We start from the raw sequence: 20,621 nt of genomic DNA on the forward strand, positions 1-20,621 counted from the left end.
TAGGGGACCTCAATACTCCACTATCACCACTGGACAGATCCACCAAACAGAAAAATAGCAAAGAAATAAGAGCTCTAAATGAAAAATTAGAAGATTTGGGGCTAATAGACCTATATAGAGCCCTCCATCCCCAGAAAGCAGAATACACATTCTTCTCAAGCCCACATGGAACCTTCTCCAGAATAGACCATGTCTTAGGATACAAAGCCAACCTATATAAGACCACAAAGGTAAGGATCATTAGAAGTACCCTTTCAGATCACTATGCAACAGAACTCAAAATTGACGTCAAGAAGAAGCAATGGAGAAAAACTAATACCTGGAGATTAAACAATATGCTGCTCAACAACAGCTGGATCAAAGAACAACTCAAGGAAGAAATAAAAAGATTCCTTGAGACAAATGACAACGAAGAGACAACATGTCAAAATCTGTGGGACACAGCAAAAGCAGTAATTAGGGGGAAACTCATAGCAATACAGGCCTATGTCAAGAAACAGGAAAATAACAAAACCAACAGCTTAAAAGATCACCTCAAAGAATTGGAACAACAGCAACAGAGAAATCCAACCACAACCAGACGGGAAGAAATAATAAAAACCAGAGCCGAAATAAACAACATAGAAACTAATAAATCAATACAAAAAAATCAATGAGACCCGAAGTTGGTTTTTTGAAAAAATAAACAAGATAGACAAACCGCTGGCAAAACTCACCAAAAAAAAGAGGGAAAACACCCAAATCAATAGGATCACTAATGAAAGGGGAGAGATTACAACAGAACCCCAAGAAATACAACATATCATGAGATCATATTATGAACAACTATACTCCACTAGGCTAGAGAACCCAGAAGAAATCAACAGATTCTTGGGAAAAAAAACCCTCTTCCAAGAATGGAAACGGAAGATCTAGAAAGCCTAAACAGACCAATCACCTCAGAGGAAATTGAAGATGTAATTAAAAAACTCCCTAAGAACAAAAGCCCAGGTCCAGATGGATTTACAGGTGAATTCTATCAAGCTTTCCAAGAAGACTTACTACCACTTTTCCATAGGCTCTTCCAAACCATAGAAAAAACAGGAATCCTCTCTAACTCCTTCTATGAGGCAAATATCACACTCATACCCAAAGATGGCAAAGACATCACCAAGAAAGAAAACTACAGACCAATCTCACTAATGAACATAGATGCAAAGATATTCAACAAAATCTTAGCAAACAGAATCCAGCACTTTATCAAAAAGATAATACATCATGACCAGGTGGTATTTATACCAGGAATGCAAGGTTGGTTCAACATACGCAAATCAATCAACATTATACATCACATCAACAACAAGAAAGACAAAAACCACATGATCGTATCAATCGATGCAGAGAAGGCATTTGACAAAATCCAACACGCTTTCATGTTAAAGACACTCAGTAAAATAGGCTTGGAAGGAACCTTCCTCAAGATAGTTACAGCTATCTCTGAAAAGCCAGCAGCCAACATTATACTTAATGGTGAGAAACTAGAAGCATTCCCACTAAGGTCAGGAACTAGGCAAGGCTGTCCACTCTCTCCACTCTTATTCAACATAACCTTAGAAGTCCTAGCAATAGCAATCCGACAAGAGAAGGGAATCAAAGGAATCCAAATTGGGAAAGAGGAACACAAACTATCTCTATTTGCAGACGATATGATGATTTACATTGAAAACCCTAAACAGTCCACAGTAAAACTCCTGGAAACAATTAACCAATACAGAAAAGTGGCTGGATACAAAGTCAACACACAAAAGACAGTAGCGTTTCTATATACAAATCACGAAGTCTAGGAGAGAGAGATTAAAAATACAATTCCATTTAAAATAGTATAAAAAAATATCAGGTACCTAGGAATCAACCTTACAAGGGAAGTGAAAGACCTATACCAGGGAAACTTCAAAACACTTCAGAAAGAAATTGAAGATGATCTAAAGAAATGGAAGAACATCCCATGCTCATGGATACGTAGAATTAACATAGTCAAAATGACTATCCTACCCAAACTTCTATATAGATTTAATACAATCCCTATCCAAATCCAGACACCATTCTTTAAAGAAATAGAACAATCAATCACAAAATTCATCTGGAACCACAAAAGACCCAGGATAGCCAAACAAATACTGAAAAACAAGAAGCTGGGTGGCATCTCCTTACCTAACTTGAAACTATACTATAAAGCCATAGTAATCAAAACAGCATGGTACTGGAACAGAGACAGGACCTCAGACCAGTGTGTCAGAACAGAATTCCCTGACATAAACCCCCAGATATACAGCCAACTAATATTTGATAAAAGAGGCAAGAACCTGAAATGGAACAAAGAAAGTCTATTCAACAAATGGTGTTGGTACAACTGGAAAACCACATGTACGAAAGTGAAGATCAACCCATACCTCACCCCTTATACAAAAGTCAACTCAAAATGGATCAAAGACCTTGAAATCAGACCCGAATCTATAAAGTTTATTGAGAATAAAATAGGCAGAACACTCGAAGACCAATATATCAAAAAGGTCTTCGAGAATGGAGCACCATTGGCAAGAACTTTAGCAACAAACATAAACAAATGGGACTACATCAAACTAAAAAGCTTCTGCATGGTGAAAGAAACCCTACTTAATGCAAGAAGACAGTTAACAGAATGGGAAAAAATCTTTTCACTCGAAATATCAGATAAAGGGCTGATATCTAGAACATACAAAGCACTCAGAAAGCTGAGCCCCCCAAAACCAAATAAAGCCATAAAAAAATGGGGAGATGAAATGAATAGACACTTCTCTGAGGAAGACAAAAGGATGTCCAACAAACACATGAAAACATGCTCACCTTCACTCATCATCAGAGAGATCCAAATCAAGACAACAATGAGATACCACCTGACACCAGTGAGGATGGCTCACATTAAAAATAATGGGAACAATCTCTGTTGGCGGGGATGCGGTATGAAAGGAACTCTCATCCACTGCTGGTGGGAATGTCCCCTTGTCCAACACCTATGGAGAACAGTCTGGAGAGTACTCAAAGAACTCTGAATTGAGCTGTCATTTGACCCAGCAATTGCTCTCCTAGGTATATACCCCCAAGTGGGAAGGACATTCATTCCAAAATATATGTGCCCCCCACTATTTATCGCAGAACTCAGTGTAATAGCCAAGCCTTGGAACCAACCTCGATGTCCAACAACAGATGAATGGATCATTAAGATGTGGTATATATACACAATGGAATATTACATGGCAGTCAGAAATGATACAATCACAGACTTTGCAGCAACATGGATGGACCTAGATCATATTATATTAAACAAAGTAAGTCAGAAGACAAAAGAGAAACAGAGAATGGTAGCACTATTCTGAAGCACCCAGAACACATATCTTATACACAACTGATACTCAACAATCAAATAACACGGTTTAACAGGGTAGAAACTCCAAACACTGCAATAGTCAACATATACTCAGGAGCAGTGCCCAAAGTACTTGAAAAAGGAACAACGCAAACTCTTGACTACACATTATTCCACAAAGAAAACAGCAACACCAAAAACTGCACCGTAGAGAGAACAGGTAAGTAATCAACCTTCCATGACAAAGGCCCACAACTATCACTTAGAGATAGTATTCAGGAACACAGGTAAAGAACACCACGGAAATCACTGTCTGCAATGGAATCATCCCATAACACTACGTTTTAATGCCTTTATCTTATAATATTTAAAAAACCTCTCAGCTTTTATATCCACAGGCATCCTTGAATACAAATGGCAGATAAACTAAGATGGCAGCGCGGGATAACACATGAGATACCATACCTAGCTTGCACTATGAGATGGCCCCGAGAAAACTCTTTAACATACACTTTATCTCTAGGTTACACCTTCTTTTAGGAACTGAAGCACGTGACCAGTCAGACCACCGAAGCAGTAACTGAGACATACAGACTTAAACTACACGCTCTATTCTGTGAACACATTCAAGCAAACTAGCATTCCCCTGCTATTCTCTCCTCTCTTCTCACTACTTTCTTTTTTATTTTTTTCTCTTCTTTTTTTTTCTCTTCTTTTTTTCTTTTTCTCTCTCTTTTCTACTCTTCTCTTTACTTTTTTCCTTTTCTCTTCTCCCTTTCTTTCTAAAGTATTTTCTCTTTTCTCCCTTTCTACCCCTTCCATATACCTTCCCCTTTTCCCCCTTTGGAAATCCAACTATCCCTTCACCCCTCAATCCCATACAGACCTCCCGCCATATTAAAACTCTCCACCCTCATTCCTTAATCTATTAGGCATCAAGATTGACCTCCTACCCCAACGAACCACTACCCAGCACCCAGTCGAGAGAACACCCCGTCAAACCCACACCTCGTCTCCTGCAAGAAAAGGCAGCCAACTCCCCTGAGGATCCATGCTGCGCGACCCTCCCCACCAACTCCCCCTAACGTGGACTGTTACCTGAAACCGGACTTAGGTCTAAAAGTATCCTCAATGCAAGAACCCTTCCAGGACCTCCCTGCCGCAAATCTTTTGACAATCTGAAGAAGATCTGGGGATGGGATGGAAAGATGCCTGGGAACCCACACACCACAAGAAAAACCCAAAAGACAATGGGAAAACCTGTATTTCCAACATAAGCATAAGAACTCTATCACACCACCTCTTTACCTGCTTTTCCCCAAATGTAAGATAGTCATATGCATCACTTTGGCCCTTTAAATACTTTGCTACCTCATTTAAAAAAAAATCTGGCCTACATATACATATGTAAGCACATACATTTTTGTTACCTATTTTTTTCCATTTATTATTTTTTCATCTTTTTTTGGGTATGTAACTTGTTTCTGTTTTCCCCTTTTGACCACCCCCAAATGCACCAACAATATAAGGTAGCACCATTTCCCCCTGCAAAGGCACACTAAAATAAAGGGGAATTCTTACATATACATATATATAAAAGAGAGCTCTTATCTATTAGAGATAGGAACTCATAGTTATTTACAATAGAGGGATATCTCCTACCTTGAAAATATGTCATGTGGAATTAACTTAGACCTCAGGTGTTTAGATACCATCAATCCAGCCTTGAACCCTGGATCCCAGACACAGGAATGGCACAGTTCTTCACAACTGCTACAGGAAAAAATCCCATCCGGGACAGCCGCAATACTGCGAGGTCACCAACAAATGCCAGCTCTAATATGACATCCTGACAACGAAGAAAATGGGAACAACTTGACCTAAGTGAAGGTTATCCTACCTTTCTAGCTAAAGACAAGACAAAATCAGAAGACTTGTCATCCTTTGGAAGGCCCAAAAGCCAAGATTGTGAGTTACAGATGACTGCTGCTAGAACCATGACCAGACTGTATACAGCCTGGGACCAATAAAAAAGCTCTAACCTAGGGTTTGAACTACGATCTGCACAATGAACATGATCCCCAGTTCCAAAGGTCTGGCAGAGACCATTGTAACGGAGTGGGGCTTCTAATCCTAGAAGCCAGTGTGATCGGAGGCCTCCATTTCCTGATATTCCTGGTCAGAATTTCCTGCATGAGCTAATTCTTGGTATTGTTGGCATACTACCATGAGCTTGACTTCCCCAACCTGAGTTCGAATGAACGTGGTGAGGCAGCTGATTATGCATGGCCCAATGGCTACCAGAAGTAAGAGGCCCAAAAGGGGCCCCAGTAGGGGTATTAGATAGGGGAGAATACCACCCCATAAAGACCATAGGGACCATTTAATGCAGGGGTCCTCAAACTTTTTAAACAGGGGACCAATTCACTGTCCCTCAGACCATTGAAGGGTCTGACTATAGTAAAAACAAAACTTATGAACGAATTCTTATGCACACTGCATATATCTTATTTTGCAATGAAGAAAGAAAACAGATACAAATACAATATGTGGCCTGCAGGCCATAGTTTGAGGACCACTGGACTCTAATTGCTCCTTTCTTCTTTTGGCCAGCTCCTCTTGATGGTGTCTGATTCTGTCCCGCACTATTCCCAATTTGTTGGTATAAAAACAACATTTTTCTTGCAAGGCCACGCAAAGCCCTCCTTTCTCTGCCAGGATTAAATCTAACCCTCGCCTGTTTTGTAATATTACTTCAGCCATGGAGTCGAGCTGGTCCTGCAGATCATTAATAGATTTATATACCATCTCCACATCTGAAATTAACTTTTGCAAGAGTTGTCATACCTGTCTATTGATATTGCTAGTCCTGCTCCCCCAGTCGCTAATCCACCTGATACGCCAAGCCCCACCAGTAGGGGCAGGAGCACCACAGCTCATCGAGACAGATGAGTGCCGCCTAAGAGATCTATGCTAGGCAGAGGGATGGGCTCTGTCCCCGGGATGATGTCAATGTTGGGAAGTATTAATGCTGGGGCACAAATTCCAGTCCAGTTTTGGGGTAGAAGAGAGTAAGCCAAATTTCCCCCGCATATCCATAGCCGTCCCAGAGGTAAGCACCCTGGGCTGGGGGGCAGGTAGGACTTCTGAGCACTAAGTGGCTCCCACCTGACCTAGGTCTACAGATTCAGTGCCATTATGAGAATAGCAAACAGAAGATTCAAAGCTAAGAGGAACTACCTTAAAGAGTTTGACATAAGTACAACTAAAAGAAGCAAAGGTTAGATTACCTAGTCTAACAGGGACAGCCAGAGGCCAATTTTCCCCCATCTTCATACAAAGCCAACAATCAGCAGCTAAAGAAGGGTTAGAAAAATTAAGAAGTTTGAGTTTCCTCTAGGATGCTCTGAGTATTTGGATCTAACTTCTCAGCAGGCATCTAGGGTCGAAGGGAGGTATGCTGGGGCCACTTAGACATTAGGGCCTCCACCTCCTTTGTAGCCCAGTGTATGACATCCTTCTCTTTTTCCTGGTCTATTGGCCCCCCCATCTGAGATGTGAATGGGCACCTTTAGGGGCCAACAGACCAAGTTTCCCACTTCGGCCATGCAACTTGAGGCTGCATAGGGGGACTTATGGCTATTAACTGTCCAGTCCCCTCCCATGTTCCCCCTGTAAGTTTCAGTGAGCTTGGCCACCAGATATGCCTTGTTATTTTTGGTACACTCTCGATACTCCCTATAGCACCAGGAGTGAACTTGATTAATTTCCACACATTCAGCAGGGCATCCCCCCCCCCCCCGAAGAGGGAGGCAAAGGCTGAGGTTTTGCTTTACAAACCCATTCTGGCTTCCCTCTCACATGGGAAGAAGTAGGGGACTGGAGGTAAGCAGCTCTAGTTCCACAGTCTACTGATCGAGTGCACAGAAACCTACTGTTAAGTTGATAGCCCCCCCCCCTGTAGTCACAGGGGTTTCCATATAGTCTTTTTACCAGTTCATCCGGATGTACGGCCTGATCAAGTCCTCCCTCAGCAAGTTCCAGGAGGAGCATTGTCAGTCAGTGAGTGCATCATGGCTGGAGTGTGTCCGCCAGACCCGAATCTTGACATCAGAGTTCCTTAATGGTTGGTCCTGTAGGTCCCTCTGCAGCCTACTCTCTTCGGCCAGCAAATCCTGGCAGTTATGCAACACTGGTGTCTCTGACTCTTCAGGGAGCAGGGTGGCCGGATTTAGGGTCACAGGTAGGCCAATGGTTATTCTGCCTTTGTCTAGAAGGATACTCTGATAGTTGGTGATACGGGCATTTGAGAGCCAACGGTCGGGGAGCTGCCGAATTGTACTTTCCAGAGCATGAGTGGCTATTATAGTTAATTTCTGTCCCAAGGAGATTTTATCCGCAACCTTTACCACAGTGCAGCTGCGGCTATTGCCCTCAAGTATTTAGGCCACCCGCTGGCCACTGAGTTTAGTTTCTTTGATAGGTTGGCAACCAGCCTTTTCCATGGACCTAGCATCTGTGTCAGCACTCCCCTTGCCATACCACCTTTCTCTTCTAGATATAAGGAAAAGGGCTTGCTAGCATCAGGGAGGGCCAAGGCTGGGGCTGTGAGCAGAGCTGTTTTGATAGAGTCAAATGCCTTCTGGCATTCATTGGTCCACTCAAACTTGGCGTCCCCCTTCGTGAGGGGGTATAGTGGGGCTGCCAGACTGGCAAAACCAGGGATCCAGAGGCATCAGAAACCTGCTGTCCCCAGAAACTCACATAACTGCCAGCGGGTGGTAGGCACTGGGATTTGTGCCATGACCTTCCGGGCTTCCGTTTACCATCATTTTCCCTCTCTTAGCATGTATCCCAGAAATGTCACCTCTCTCTGGCACAGCTGCGCCTTCTTGGCTGATGCTCTATCCAGTGGTCCTCATACTATGGTCCACGGGCCACATATTGTATTTGTATCTGTTTTTGTTTCTTCATTGCAAAATAAGATATATGCAGTGTGCATAAGAATTCATTCATAAGTTTTGTTTTTACTATAGTCAGACCCTCCAATTGTCTGAGGGACAGTGAACTGGCCCCCTGTTTAAAAAGTTTGAGGACCCCTGCTATACCCTAGTCAAGCAAGTTCCTTTAGCAGGTCATGGGTGGCCTACTTGCAATCCTTTTTAGTTTTTCCTGCAATTAAAAGATCGTCCACATACTGTAGCAAGGTAACCTGGCGGTGCTGGCTGCAGAAAAGACTTAAGTCTTGGTGCAAGGCCTCATCAAAGATGGTAGGGGAGTTCTTAAATCCCTGGGGCAACCTGGTCCTGGTTAGTTGACCCGAAATTCCTGCCTCCGGATCACTCCACTCAAAAGCAAATAAGGGTTGACTGGCCGGTTGTAGAGACAGGCAGAGGAAAGCATCCTTTAAGTCCAGTACAGTGTACCATACTCTTTCACGGCATAAGATGCTGAGGAGATTGTATGGGTTAGGCACAGTGGGATGGATGACTTCCACTTGGCTGTTAACCGCCCTTAGGTCCTGTACTGGCTGATAGTCCCCGGTCCCAGGTTTTTTAACTGGGAGTAGTTAAGTATTCCAGGCTGACTGACACTGTAATAGAACTCCCTGTTGGAGAAATTTCTGAATATGAGGAGTTATGCAGTTCTTCGCTTCCTGACTCATGGGGTACTGTCTGACTCACAGAGGGACAGCAGTAGCTTTCAACTCTACCACTACTGGAACCTGCAAGGTAGACAACCCCAGTTAAGCAGTTTTGGCCCAAGCTCCCAGAACTAGTCTCAACCAAAAATCTGTCTTGTGAATGGAATCATTTGTGAATAGTCTATATTTATCCTCAGCCCTAATGGTCAGGATAGAGGTGGTAAGTGGTTGGACATTGGGATTTAGAAAAGCAATCTCTGGACCAGTTTCTTCAAAAATTATCTGGGCTCTGAGTTTGGTTAGCAAGTCCCGTCCCATTAGAGGTGAGGGGCAGTTCGGTATGACCAGGAAAGAATGCTTGATTTCTCCTTTCCCCAAGTCCATAGTCCGGGAAGTAGTCCATTAGCTGCTTGTACTAAGGATTGCTTACTAGAGAGAGGTCCCAAAGGCCTCTTTAGGACCAAGTATACTGTCCCTGTGTCAAGTTCAAAGTCTATGGGAGTCCCCTCCACCTAAAATTTAGACCTGAGCTCCCAGATGGGGTTGGAGCCCTGACCCCCCCTATTTAGATTCAAGGGCCAGGGTCCTTGAAGGTTGGGAGTATCATGGGGGTTGGGTGCATTCTTGAGCCCAGCATCCCCTCTGGCGGCAGCAAGTACATTAGTCCTTGTCCAGGGGTCGGCGTCTTCATGGGCCCAGGTCCCTACCTTTCTGACCTGCGCTAGATCTGTCTACCACTACTGCCAAGACCCTTGCCAGTTCTTTATTCCTTCTTTGGTTTTTTTGTTCTTCCCTCCACTCTCTCTCTTCCCTCTCTTTTTTCTCTGCTTTCTTTCTTTTTCTGTCCCTCTTCTCCTGCCACTCTCTCCTCTCCTTTTCTAGTCGTTCCTCTCATTCTTCCTTTGTTTCTCTCTTACTGAACACTTTCTCAGCCTCCTTTATTAGGTCCTGTAATGTCTTTCCCTGGATATCCTCCAGCCTCTGAAATTTCTTACTAATATCTGCTGCTGACTGCCCTACAAAAACCATAATGACTGAAGCTTGATGAGTTTCGGAGGTTGGATTAAAGAGGTATACCTCCTATAGGCTTCCATCAGCTTTTCTAGGAAAACTGTGGGAGGCTCGCTGGGTCCCTGTATCACCTCTTTTACCTTGGCCAAATTGATGGGCTTCCCGGAGACCTCTCATGAGAGTCTGGCGATAGGTGGACAGGCTCCCCCTACCTTCGTACGTGCTGGGGTCCCAATTCGATCTCCACAAGGGGAAAGCATCATCAATAACATCAGGTCTGGTTGTAACCAAGTCATATAATCCTATTACACTCTTCCAGGCTGCTGCCAATATGCGGTCCTATTCTTCAGTAGTGAACAGGGTACGAAGCAGCTGCTGGCAGTTGTTCCAGGTAGGCTGGTAGGTGTTCATCAGAGAGTCTAAAAGATTAATTAACCTAGTGGGGTCTTCAGAAAAAGAGGGATGGTTATGCTTCCAATTATAAATGTCAGAAGAGGGGAAGGGCCAATACTGGAGGGTAGGCATCCCCCCCATCTTCCACCATAGGCCCTACTGGCCTCAGCAGCATGATTGGCAAAGCTCCAAATGCCGGATCTCTTCGTTTGCTGTGGGTCCCTGTGGCTGGCCCTGTTCAGCTCTCATCTGGCATGGACTCAGAGGGTGATGGAGGCAAGAGAGTTACTCCTTCTCCCTCTCCCTGCAGCATGGGGGAAGGCAAAGAGGAGGAGGAGGAGGGGGATTCTGCTGGGGAAAGGGGTTCTGCTGCCTCCTCTTCTGCTAGAGCGGAGGGGGCACGAGAAGACAGGTGGTAAGGAGGGGGGTCAAAGAGAAGCAGGTCCGTGATGTCAGGGTAAATGAAGGGCACAGCTCGCTCTTCCTTAGGCTTTAATTCTGACACCCCCTCCACCTTCATGGGTAGTATCGTAGACTCCAAGGGCGGCTGTAAGGAAGAAGGTTTAGGAGGGGGAAGGAATGGCCACACCCAGTCTGGGGGGCTGGTACAAAGGTCTTCCCACATGAGAATGTAGGGTTCTTGAGCAGGGTGTTCATGTGGCCCTGGTCGGTACACAATGTCCTTCACTCTGCGAACTAGGAAAACATGGAAAGACCCTCCCTGCGGCCATCCAACCTGAAAGGTAGGCTACTCAACAGCACAAAGGTCCACCACTTGCCCTTTTTGGTGACTAGGGAATGGTTTTGTGCACGAGTCCTTACTTCTGACCAGTGGTCCAGAGTAAGAGACAAAGGGGTAGTTTGCTGCTGACCCATAATGGGAGTAGAAAATCAAAAAAGTAGATGAGGGAAAGTTGGGAGGGGACAAAGGAAGTGAGGAAAAGAAGAGTTCAAGGAAATAAAGTCAACACCCACCTACACAACCTACACACTTACACAAAAGGAAAAACAAAACCTCAAAAATGAAGATCTCCAATTAATAGAAATAGGGTCCACCACAGCAGCTCGGGAACATCTTCCTGCTGCAGCAAAAACCGAACTCCTGGGGCACCTCCAGGGTCGTGACCTATAGTTTTTGAACCTGTCAGTTCACTACCACTCGGAATTCACGTCAACTGGGGATTCTTAATTCCACCCAGAATCCACGTCGAGTGGAGACTCTCAAGCCCTCGATCACACAACTATTTCCCTATTTTTATTTCCAACACACGTCAAATTACAACCAACATCACAAGATATACTGCTAGTTCCTACACACATCAAATTACAACTGACATCACAAGATATACTACTTAGAACCCACTGAGTCCATCTATTCACCACTCTGCTCCGGGCATACAAGGACTCCTGGCTGGCTTTCCAATGAAAGGTCCGGCAGTCCAAATAACACTCCAACGTGGAGAAATGAAGAGATGATTACTAAGGCAAAATCTCAAGTGGGTCTTTATTTCTGGCCGGTCAGGGTCTACAGCCGTGTGCCCGTAACAGAATAAAGGCAAAAGACCTCGTGGTGTTCTACATTTCTTCTTATATACTATAAGGGGGAGAGGGTAGTGACGACTTTCTTAGAGGCGGGACATCTGCCAAGGTAATATGAGGTATTGGTGGGGGCAGGGTAGTGAGGTAGTGATGACTTCCTTAGGGGTGGGACATCCACCAAGGAAATACGAGGTATTGATGGGGGCAAGGTAGTGAGGTAGTGACAACTTCCTTAAGGGCGGGACATCAGACAAGGTTGGTGGAGCGGGGGTAGTGATGACTTCCTTAGGGGCGGAACATCTGCCAAGGCAATTCGAGGTATTTGTAGGGGCAGGTAGTGAGGTAGTTACAACTTCCTTAAGGGCGGGGCATCCTCCAAGGTTGACTTCCCTTTTCACAACCTACTTAATTTAATTTCTACACATTTTCTTAGAATATTTTTCTAAATACATTTTCTTAGAATTAGGTTTGGTTTTGAAATTCTTATATTTTCTGTGAAAATTTTGCCCTTATACCAAGCATAGTATTGGCTTAGAAGATAATTTTTGTGCTTGTTCTCAGCTCATAAGAACATGGCCTTACAGAAGTATTAGATATAGTCTTGATAAATCTATCTTTTATGTCTTCCCAAAGACTAATGAATTCAGAAAATAATGCCAGATATTTTATGAGGGAAGTTTATATTGAGACATTGATCAAAATCTTATTAGGTATTTCCACTGCCTCTTCCAATTTTACCTGAGAGAATTTGCTTCAAAAAGGAACCTCTTGAAACGTCTTCAATAAGAAACTTTATATAATTAAAATATGAATAAGTGTATGATATTCACACAAAAGGATATTTGACATTGGGTGTTTTATTTCTATGAAAGTATATTTTCTTTTAAAACAGACTTGCGTTTTTTTATGTATTTGAACTACAATTACATTTTTGTCTTTCTGAATTGTTTACTTTCTTTAAGAAATTTAAAATTCTACAGGGTATTTTGAGTTCTGCCAACACAAACATAATTATTAATTTGAGAAGGGTAATCGAACAAAAAATGCCATGCACATGCAATTCTAAATATCTAATGTTTGATGTGTTGTGAACTTTTGTAGAAGAAAGATTTCAAATGATAGTAATTCTCAAGTTACTTCTGTAAAATATTTTATAGCTTAGTCTAATAAAGCCTGTGAAAAATGCAAGCTGATTTTTTTCTACTTTATTTCCTGGAGTCACAGCTTAAACCTAACAGCTTTTATTCTACTATTTTCTTCTCTGTTATAAAAAGATATTATTCTTGCTTAGCCCCTCTCTCACTTCTTTTGGCCTATTTCCTTTTCCTCTCTGCACAACAAGAAACCCTCCTATCTCAATTGCCTTTTAAGGCTAAACCTCCTTCAGATTAGAGCAAGCTCCTTATGGTTGATTTTAAACCCTAGTCTCATTCTTGTAAAGAGCTTTCCAAAACCTCACTATAAAAGAGAGAAATTCACAAAAGAATTTAGACAGTTTCATGAGAGTATAAAACTCCATGCTCAATATTAAATTCTTCCTTAAGATAGAAAAATACTTCAAGTGCAAGCAATTGAGTGGAAAAGGTAGAGTGGGAAGTGGAGAGACACTCTTCCTCCCTAGCCACTGTGAGGTGGGGCATATCGTGTCATAATTCAAACATAAGTAAGACTTTTGTTGTTTTTTTTTGGTTTTTGGGCCACACCCAGCGATGCTCAGGGGTTACTCCTGGCTGTCTGCTCAGAAATAGCTCCTGGCAGGCATGGGGGACCATATGGGACACTGGGATTCTAACCAACCACCTTTGGTCCTGGATCAGCTGTTTGCAAGGCAAACGCCGCTGTGCTATCTCTCCGGGCCCCCATAAGCAAGACTTTAAACCTGGACCCCTGAGCATCTCCTTAGACCGTTTCATTTTTTCCTTTGTCATCCCTTTTACTGTTGTTTCAATGAGCAAGGTTCAACACATTTATGTGCTTTGGTTACACTTCTTTGAGGTCTCACACATACTTTATTAGCACACTTAATGTGATGGATATTTCACACTTGCTATTGTTCTGGGCTATGTATTGCAATGCTATAAGGATAGTACTTGGTATGCTGGGTGCTGCCAGATATAGATGAACCAAATATATAATTTTAAAATGAATTTAAAATGGACTTAAATTTTAGCCAAAAAATCAAATGTCCTCTAGAATATTTTGAAAACTCCAATTATATTCCTAGACCAATTCTGACATAGCTATTGAGATATTGACTTAGTGTCTACATATCTACATCAAGTCAAAATAGAACCTTTCCACCAAATGGTAAATTAATTGTGATCCAAAATTTTGTAGACATGTGCATAAATATTAAGAGTGAACCCATAAAATTGCAGGTTGATTCCTTACACAACTTTATGCAAATTTTCACATTACCCTCTAGTACTAAAAGTTAAAGAAAAATACAAGTTAATATTTGGAAACCATAGTAGCTCAACATGCCTAAAATATGTTTGTTTAATAACCTTATTATTTCAGTCAAGAAGTCAGTATAGATAGGACATTGATAGATTATACATATCAGGGACATAAAAATTTTCATTCAATACTTCTTTATGGGTTAGAATATGAAAACTACAATTTATGCCATATATAGCTATTGATCTATGTTCTAACATGTTTAGTGTTCTTAAGGTAACTATTCAATATATCAAAGTATTTTACTTTGCACTTTTTATTAAGGTAAAGAATTATCACAGTTTATGTGTATGACCTATCATTTTTCTCTAATCATGGGTTGAGCACATTGATTAAATTTATCTCTTTAATCTCAATGCCTTCCAAAGATCTAAAATTTCAAACCAAAGTTTAAAATTTTCAAGACAAAAGGAATTACCTAGAAAATAATTTGATCAATAGGGATATTTGCTCCTTTCTGAGAGATTACAAACCATGCAGATAGCATTGCTCACTTAATCCCTGTGGTTGTGGAAGAAATAGCTAATTTCTCTAAAATCACCACATTTGGACATTATCAAGTAAAATATTCCTTCCCAAGTAACACAATTTTTTTCTTAGTATTTTAATAAAAATTCAATACTATGCAGTTCAAAAATCTCCAATCCAAGTATCAACTTTAACTATTTTTTATTATCATAGATCTTTCTGTTGGTATAGTAAGCAGGAGAAGTCTTTGATTTAAGATGACTTCCTAGGAATCACCAGTGACCAATTACTGAAGTACAATGGTGGCAAAAATGTATCCACCTTGCCTCACTATAGTAGCACTTGAATCTAATCTTTACAAAATCAATACCGTCTTATTTTAAAGTGTTTCTTAAGTGAGATGCTTCCTAGTATTGGGTTATGGTTTTGCTTACTAAAAATACACAGTATTTCTCAACTTAGAGGCTTAACTCCTATAAACTCCTATTATTTGTTCAAATTTGTTCATTTGCCTTTCCTAATACTTTAAATTCTGCTAGTTGTCTTCCACTATACTAACAATGAAAAACTCAAAATGTCCTAGAATTTATCTAAAAAATGTTTAGCTCTGAACAGATTTATTAGAAATTTTTAATTTTTAAAAAATCCACACCTGGTGCCAGAGCACTGGCCCAGTGGTAGGGCATTTTCCTTGCATACAGCTGACCTAGGATGGACCTCTGTTCGAGCCCCCAGCATCCCATATGGTCCGCCAAGCCAGGAGCAATTTCTGAGCGCAGAGTCAGGAGTATCTTCTGAGCATCACCAAGTGTGTCCCAAATAAAACAAACAAAAAATTTCATATTTACTCTTATGTGCTGATGACTCCCAGTGTAAAGATTATTAAAGGAAACACAGTAAATTTATGGATGGAGACACAGAGTGAGGATTGATAAAGGAGAGCAAATCTCAAACAACTTCCCTTATACTTTATTTTTGATAATGGACCTTCACTAGCAGATAGGGTCGCTGTTGTGCACTTCAACTGAAGCTTAACCAGACTGATTCTTCCGAAGGACCCTGGTGTTACCTCTGTTGAAGTATGAGCTAACTAAAATATATTTCTGTGAGGATGACTGATAGCCTCTTTCAATTCTAATACTATTCTGTATGGGTCTGTATGCAATAACTTGATCATAAAACTTTGTTGGAGATAAAATTTTTGTGACAGAAGGACTTACCAAGAGGCAATTAATTTGCCACGCATTTTAAAAGTGATGAAACTAAACAAAGTAGAAGAAAAAACATTCAAACTTCGGTCAGTCTCAATAGACTTCAAAGCACTCAGTACATGAGTTCCTATGTGGAAAAAGATGCATATTGCTGATATCTTTGTACACAGGGCTAAAACATGAGGTTAATATATGCATTTAATATCTTAATATATACTCCAAGAGCAATCATGCTTGTTATATCTCCTTGAATTTGATATATTTGATTTATTTTTATATTAAAATACTGTTGTAATTTTTCAACAGTTCAAAGTATTCTAAACTTCCCTGGAGATGTACAAAGGAAAATCCCCAGTAAAAATTCAAAATGCAATGATAGTTCAAGCCACAATGTCAAAAAGGAGAGAGAGAGAGAGAGAGAGAGAGAGAGAGAGAGAGAGAGAGAGAGAGAGAGAGAGAGAGAGAGAGAGAGAGAAAGGGAGGTAGAGAAAGAGAGAGGAAAAGAGAGGGAGAGAGGCACAGAGAGCACAAGAAACAGAGTGGGGGTGGATGGGGAGGGAGAGAACAAAATGCTTCCAGAGGCAGGCAGGAATGGGGATAGAAGGGAGGAAAACTGGAAACATTGGTGACTGGAAAGGTGCACTAATAAAGTGTGGTGTACCTTCTATGCCTGAAACTCAGATATGAACAATTCTGTAACCATGGTGATTAAATAAAGAAATCATTATTACTTTAAAAACGAGAGAGAGAATGTGTAAGTTAGACAATTTCCTGACTGGTCATGTTTTTCCCCAGAGAGGATGCCCTTGCTAAAATTCTAGCAATAATGAAAGGCTTAAAGTAGATTGTCAAAAATACTCATGTTTTATTTACTGCGACATAAAGAAATACTGTAAAAATATTAAAAAAAAATGGCCAACAATTATGGGCACCGAGACTCTGCCTATTGAGTTGACTATGGGGAACACTAGTGAGAGGACCTGATGCAGTGGAGTGATCCTGACAATCTGGTGGTTGATGTGGTATAGCAATATTGGCTGGCCCAAATCATTACTCAGTGTCAAAATACATTTTTTATTATTCTTTGTTCCAGTATCAGTAGACAATTCTCTCCAAATGACCTTCAAAAATTACATGAAAATAATCTCTGGTGTGTTTTAAAATGCCATTTGTTGGCAACAAAAATATAGGAAAATTTTCCCTTTGAAAAATAAGAAAAATATTCTTTTGTTTTGTTTTGTTTTTTTGTTTTGTTTTTGGGCTACACCCGGTGACGCTCAGGGATTACTCTTGGCTATATGCTCAGAAATCGCTTCTGGCTTTGGGTACCATATGGGACCTCAGGGGATGGAACCGTGATCCATCTTAGGCTAGAGCAGGCAAGGCAGAGGCTTTACTCCTTGTGCCAATGCATCAACCTCAGAAAAATATTGTTAATCTATAAAACAACAACAAAAGTTAAAACAGAATATGTATTTCAATAGTAGAATAGAGCTTTGGCTCCCAACAATTTTAATTGTAAATAAAACATTGCTTTTCACTGATGAGGTCTGTGGTATCTGTACAAATGTTTTTCTTTTTTTATTATTAATAATTTTTATTTTGACCAAAGTGGATTACAAATCATTCACAGTAGTATTTTAGATACACAATGACACTGAATTAGGGGAATTTCCACCACCAATGTTGTCCTCCCTCCACTCCTGTTCTCAGCATGCATCCCATATCTACCCTCTTTTGCCCCTCCCCCACTGGGCTGCTAGTATAAGTGGTCCCTTCTGTGTCTACCTTGTTGTAGATTAGGTATCCATTCTGTTGTACTTGGCTTTGGATTTGGAGTTTAAGTCTGATAATATTTTATTTCTACTCAATATTCATATGACTGTTTGGTCTTAGAATCTTACTTTGCTTCATTTTCTCTAAGATTGTTTTGCCTATCCTTGGTTACTCTTAGTTTCATGTCCTATTATAATCTTCTGAGGTTGCTAAATAAGTAAACAAAGTGTCAATTGTGTTATCAAGTTTCTTAGATGGTACCAACTTTATTTGTAGTAACTTTTATACATAACTTTGTTTCCTAAATTAGTGAAATTCACTTGAGATGGCAAGTATAGCAGTCCTGACATCCAAGATATCACAGTTTGTCATTTAACTCCACAAAAAGAATGGAGCAAGGCTAATAGAACTTTCAGAAAAATTGGCTTGGGAAGTCATAAAATGTCTTTTTAGGTTTTTCACTTTGTTCAATGTTGACAGTAGTCAATATTCAGAGTCTTAATATCAAATAATTTACTATAGAGTTATTCAACTCTTTTAAGCTTTAAATAACATCCACCGATGGCCCATTCTTGATGAAGAGTATAAAATAGTTGACATAATATCTGCTACCATAAAATGTGGCATTGCCAATTGAAATTAATCACAGGAGAGTCACTAATAACTGTCATTGAATTTAAGGATTATAGTCTAAAAGCTTTCTGTGTCTGCAATGTGATAATGCCATGATTTCACATAAGATTGGTCATTTCAGTAAGTTTTTTTCTTTTATATTCATTGTTAATTCTGTCTTTCTTTTTTCCCATAAAAGATGTTGCTTTTTTGATTTAGGGCCCTACACAGAAATAAGGGGTTCTTCTGGTTCTGTATTCGGGAATTATTCTGTGGGCCATATTGTAAGTCTGGGTGTTCCTGAGTGGGTTACGTGAATGGCAAGCATGCCACTTACTATACTATCCTGCCCCACCCATAAAAATTCTAACATCTATTTGTTCAACCATTTATTGTTTCTTAGAAAAATGAAGACACATTTTAAATTTTATTTAGTGTCAACTGGTAAAATAAAATAGACAGTGGTTTTCTTCAAAGGCATTCTTCTAGTTGTGTTATATGTCATTTATCCAGGTCGTCCATTTTAATACCTAGTCATAATCATCTGCTACATGACTTAGTTTATCTTTGGCATTTAGAGGACCAAACCTGGAGACACATGTATAGTCTTACTCTAGCCCACCATGATTACAAAAACACACGTATAATATTACTCTAGCCAGCTCCAAATGGTTTTAATTAATAAATAAAATAGGATCCTTCCTTTTTTTCCATGGATTTATATTCATATCATTTTTTTCATTTTTAAATAAGTTTGTGCTTTATTGCAGCATTGACAAGACTTTAAAAATAGGTCCTGGGCCTAGGGATGTTTCTCACGTGCCTTGCATATATGAGGTCCTGAGTTTCATGCCAAAACAACACAAGCAATTTTAATTTTAATAGAAAAATAAGCTCTCAAAAGGGCTACAATTTGTGGCACATGCAGGGCAGATCATTTGCTTTGTATGTGGAATCAACATCAAGAGATTTAAAAAGCACCATTTTTACTACTTGAACATCTGGTGATCAATGGTCCTGTTGGTTCGTTCCTCCTTGCATAAATTCTATATACAGTTACATAACCAATATATGGCTTGAATACATTTTGTCTCACATTAAAGAATAGATTTCCACTTGGTTGATTATAACTATGAGGTTTTAGAATTTTTAATTTTAATGATGTTTACATCATCTTTCTTTATATTTAGTGTAGCAAGGTAGTTTTATTCAACAAAATTTGCTTAAAAATGTAAGAAATGTGGATCCTACTATAGAAACGCATGGTATTCAACACCAGCACCAGGAAATTGAACTTCTACCAAGGAAGGCCATAAAGCTGTCATAACATCGAATTCTCTAGAGTGGGTTCATATGATACTCTGATGACTTGGTAACAGCAACAACCTGCTTTCAGGGCAGAGTTCTTTGCTATCTAATGGTGAGATGAAACCAGAAGATGCTCCATGTCACCCTGATTTAGACATAGGATCTATATAAAACCTTGAAACTCCAAATACAGAAACCTGCACATTACAACCCTGGTTGTGAAGAAAATTTACTGAAAACACACAGAAAGACTTTTGTGGTAGACAACTTAGTATCCCAGAACCTGCAATTGGTCTTATGGCAGGATGCTTCCTGGGTAGAGTCTCCCTGTTTTTAGGCCAAAGGAAAACCTTTTATATCCTTTCCCCCCATATTTTGATGTGCCTATGAAGCAAGCAAACAAACAAAAATACTCTGCTTCAGATACCCCATTTTTAAAAATATTATTCTATTGTATTTTTAAAATTTCTTATTTTTTTAAATTGGGGCTCCTGCCTTTTTCACAGCCCCATGGGACATGTATTACTTTATTTTATCACATATTGCAGCATTTTTCTATTAAACTAAGAAGAAAGAAATAAAGAAAAGCCAAGTGGTCTCATATGCATTGGCAAGGAAACAAATAAGGACAGAGCTAAATATCTAAGCCGAAGTCATTGATAATAGAATCAAGGGACCTACACTTTAACTATTTAAACTTAAAGGGGCCTATTAAACTATTAAGTCAGGGGCAAAGCGTGCAGTATAGGATGTAATTTGGGTCCATTGGTGAAGGGATGTTGACACTGGTGGTGGGAAGGGCCCTGACTCATTGTAT

At 40.3% G+C, this 20,621-nt stretch overlaps 1 non-coding gene across 1 annotated transcript; it reads left to right on the forward strand.

Annotated features, from left to right (window-relative positions):
- Positions 1 to 19,394: 19,394 nt before the first annotated feature.
- On the forward strand, positions 19,395 to 19,524 carry LOC126026433 (U11 spliceosomal RNA). The gene has a single exon (XR_007501706.1). It is a non-coding gene; the product is annotated as a U11 spliceosomal RNA (small nuclear RNA).
- Positions 19,525 to 20,621: the final 1,097 nt, after the last annotated feature.

This window comes from Suncus etruscus, chromosome 13 (genome assembly GCF_024139225.1).
Source record: "Suncus etruscus isolate mSunEtr1 chromosome 13, mSunEtr1.pri.cur, whole genome shotgun sequence".
Taxonomy (NCBI): Eukaryota; Metazoa; Chordata; class Mammalia; order Eulipotyphla; family Soricidae; genus Suncus; species Suncus etruscus.